The sequence below is a fragment of the Lissotriton vulgaris genome, chromosome 11 (genome assembly GCF_964263255.1).
Source record: "Lissotriton vulgaris chromosome 11, aLisVul1.2, whole genome shotgun sequence".
In the NCBI taxonomy this organism is placed as follows: Eukaryota; Metazoa; Chordata; class Amphibia; order Caudata; family Salamandridae; genus Lissotriton; species Lissotriton vulgaris.
The window spans coordinates 729,101,786-729,105,997 of record NC_141699.1 but is presented as its reverse complement, the minus strand read 5'-3'; the positions used below and the strand labels follow the sequence as shown (position 1 = coordinate 729,105,997).

The 4,212-nt window shown below is 48.5% G+C and overlaps 1 pseudogene; it reads right to left on the bottom strand.

Annotated features, from left to right (window-relative positions):
- Nucleotides 1-3,153: 3,153 nt before the first annotated feature.
- LOC147683400 (large ribosomal subunit protein eL30 pseudogene) lies at nt 3,154-3,585 on the bottom strand (annotated as a pseudogene).
- Between the last annotated feature and the right edge of the window lie 627 nt (nt 3,586-4,212).

The following is a 4,212-nucleotide window of genomic DNA, read 5'->3' as shown; positions in this document are numbered from 1 at the left end:
CGACCGATGACCCGGGTGTTGCGGGATTTCGGCAGGATTCGCCCCAGAACAGTCTGCCGTGGTGAAAATTAAAATGGCGGCGGGTCGGCCAGGGAACAAAGGCCATCGCTATGGGACTAGCTGGAGCTGTTAGCCGGAGACACACAGAGAGAACCGGCAGTTCAGAGAAGCGGAGGGCCGGCGGAGGGACTGCCTGCTGCGGAGCCCAAAAACCCTGACGGCCTGATAGGCTCGAGATCCAGTAGGCGGGTGTCAAGACCTGCCTGGCTGCCACCAAACATGACAAGAAAAGGTCTAAAAATACGTTTGGAGAGCAAGCGCGATGTAAATACTCACGTTTGAAAAGACGACATGTGGTGTCCGTGATGTTCCTCAAACAGTGTCTGACGGTGCTCCAGGATAGCAGAGCACACATGGCTGGAGCTTCGGGACGCGGCAACGTTCCGGGTTGCCGGTCTAGTGTTTCTCAGCTCCGATTGATACCGCAGGTGAGGCGCGCGTTCCGATAACGAACTGCGCACTTCAACTGAAGTCGTTCGTCGAGTCAGAGTGATTTCCTGAGAGCTCCGTGAGTCAGAGAAGTTTCTTTCAATTATCTACTAGTTTCCTGTTATCGCATGCTCAATGTGGGATACACGAAGTAAGAATTCCAATCTCCGATACAAAGACTGTTTAAAACTTAGTTAATGCTGCGTTTAAGCGACGTTTTCATTTCTTCTTGAATTCCAGAGTGAATTAACTCTTCACAATCAGTCATTGACCTTCCCCCTCCTTAGTTTACTCATAGTTAGGTTTCCTTTACTCCATGTGAAGCACAGAACTCTCCAATTTACGTGCTATTTTTGTTGAAGAAGTTACTGAGGATTCTTCAAATGCGACAGGTATACATTCATCTATAGGAAGGTACAATTAGAGTTAAACCCATGTAATTAAAGAATAACTAATTGTGTTGTGCTTACATAGGTCTTAAAGATACCTGTGATAACAGTTGATAATCCAGAGAGGGAGAAGCAATTGCCTAGAGTCCTAGGGTAAGCGTTACTGTAGCATAAGGGGTTAATTAATTGCTAGTCAGTGTTGCATGTGTTATATTTTGGTGTTTTCCTGCAGGTTATCGTACAGAAGGCCCAGTGGACCTACTTGAAGTGTGTAACGCTACCACTCGGAGGAAGTCTCTCTTTTTTTTTTTCTTCCACTTCGCCTTTCCCCCCCACTTTAAGGGTTACCTGGACATTTATTGTCGGGTGGCTACTGAGGTGGTGGGGCGTTGGGACTAGCGTCGACTCCTGTGGAACTGCCAGGCATTCTTGACAGCAGGCTGCACAGGTGGAATTGATAGCAACACAGGGTACAAAGTTCCCCAAGGAAAACGAAAAATAAAGACTGCAAAGTGTGTGTTCGGAGTGGAGGGTATCTGCACAGGGAACTGGGGGGTTCCCTTATTGGAACTAGAAAGCCTCACACACCCAGCAAGCTAGATGTCATGCTTCATCATTGGCCTTCTGCTCCTCGTCAGACTGGCGCTGCAATGTCTGACGGGCACCTTATAGGTGCTCTTTGGCAGAGTTCTTCTGTTCTGGCCAGTTGGTGAGTGCGTGTAAGAGGTTCAAAGATAGTGTAGTCGTGCGGGAGTGGTGAATTTAAAAAAGGTGAAACAGTCCACAGTGACCTTTATTATTGTGGCTGGTTCCCTTACTTAAAAAAGTGGGAGGGGAGATAGAGAGACAGGGCGGGTAATGGCTAGCTATCTCGACCCTCTGGTCAGGTCGACATGTTTCTTGCCTATCGGGCAATTCTTCAGTGCCTATAGTGACAGTACTACACAGTGAACAAATAAATGTGAGAAAGGAAAAGAAAAATTACAACCTCACTAGGTCGGTAATTGGTAGATTAAAGATCCTACTCTGGTATGGTGACCCTAGAGGGATGAAATAAAACATGTTCAGGGTAATGTTGGCAGACGGCCAGGGTCAACAGACTCCACAAAAAACACACACATATATTTACATAATTACAATAGTTGAAGCCAACACAAGGATAGTTGACACAATCAACCAAGGATACATCCCAATGTGATGGACCCTAATAGTGGCCCAGAACTGCTTACAATAAAATGTCGCACCAGCACGGGAAACGGGGATGCAGCCTAATTAAAATGCTGAAGACATAGCCAAAGTGAATTCAACGGGTGGGTTCTTACCCTAGGAAAACCCTATCGGGCCCGCAGACTGTTCCTGTGGGACCTGCACGGTCTGGTTAGGTACCTAGAGAAAAGAGTAAGACATAGTAGGTGCCAAGTTCAGGAGGGTATAATGCGCCATCAGGTGTTGTGCTGAGTCAAGACAGGCCGGGTGGTAAGAGTCACAGATCAATGTCCCAACCCCCCCGAACACACAGCAGAAGAAACAAAATACTAGCAGCCAAAGTACACTGTGGAGGCTTCCACCAGTGGTTGGTCACTACCAATGCGGCGGCTGCGCCGTGTGCCCTCAAACTATACAGTGCAAAGAGGTGAGGTTGACTGACACCTTCACATGGCACCTCCGCAAACACACCAACTGTAATAGTAGCAAGTGCATCTACCTACTCATCTGCCCCTGCGGCACATACTATGTTGGGATGACGATGAGACAGGTGAAACTCAGGATAATGGAACACAAAAGTAACATCCGGTGTTCCAAAACACACACGAGATTGTATGAGCATTATAGCACACATGCCCCCCAACCAGATAGCATCAAATGGCTAGTACTAGAATCCCACCCGGCCATTACACAACAAGCCCTGTTCAGGATTGAACAACGTTGGGTTCACGCCTACGTTTGGACACTGTTGGCCTAAATGATGCAGTCCCTTGGGCCTCCCTATCTATATAGAGCTGGTCTGGGTACACCTGCTAGCCCCTACTTCATATCACATGGGGATAATGTATACGTACTTCTCATATGATGCTTTAATCCCCCCTACACTATAGGCCCATCACGTACACCCGGGCCCCTCGTTATACTATTGGTACCATTGTTGCCATTATATAGATGTAGGCTGCTCCCTGGTTCACATCGGCTTATCCTCCTTGATTTCACATAAACACGAGTTATGTAATCAATCTCCTTACGTTACTGATTCTAGTGACCTCATTCCCTGTGGCGGGTTACCAGTTTTATTTAGAACAAAAGTCGCACAGATTTTACTTCTCGCCAGTCTGCTCTGGCATGCTTCTAATGATATCGGAATCACCTGGATCAATGATTGCCAATGTGCATACTCTGTAGTATTTTCCACAAGCTGTGCCCAGTTCTATGTTGTTCCCACTGTAGTGATGCACACCAGTCTTTGCCAACATGGCATAATACTCGATCTCAGACTTCCTCAGAGCAGGGCAGTTGTTGGCAAGGATAACCAGTTTGGCTTTCCCCTGGCGAATCATTTTCAGCGTTTGTTTGTATCCCAGCACATACTTGCCACTTTTCATTACCAGTTGGAGTCTCAAATTGATAGACTCAAGGGACTTTTTCGTCTTCTTGGCGGCCACCATCCTGACGCCGGGAGATGCTTTAGCGCTGCAAGAGACAAAACCAGATAGATTAAAGCTTCCCCAGCTTACTCCATGGGCGCCCTAAACCCTGCTGCACCCTCACTCTTTATCAGGGTGTCCCGAAGTCGGAGTTACAGAAGTGCCATTTCTAATATGGCCGCCACTAAGCGCAACATTCCCTCCTCCCCTGTGAGTGTTCGCATTGCACACTTTCGTGTTGCCGAGACGCATGCGCTCGGGCTGACGTCATCAACCACGCCCACCAGCAACGTCCTCGCGGTGGATTGAACGCGCTGCACATATAACGCTGAGGTTCCCCGGATACCCGGCACCAGCTGTTCCATACATCGGATTTCGCGTTTGTTGTGGGGGTAGGTGTGAGAGGCGATGACCGCACGCCACCAAGGTAAGCATCGATTGCTGTATTTTTGTGGACACTTGGTCTTCCGGTGTGCCCGCGAGTCTGACGCGGGACAGTCATGTCTCTCATCGACTTTTCTAAACCCCTTCGAGGATTGCTCGCCGGAGATATCTGAACCTGGTCGGATTCACTGGTTCGGCAGGGAGACAGTCATAGGTAGTGTCTTCATGTGGGCGGATCAGTAGCGCGACATAGGACTATAGCCCACGCCCCTAACCACGCAACCCTAATGGTGACTTGCTGAGTGGGGGACGAC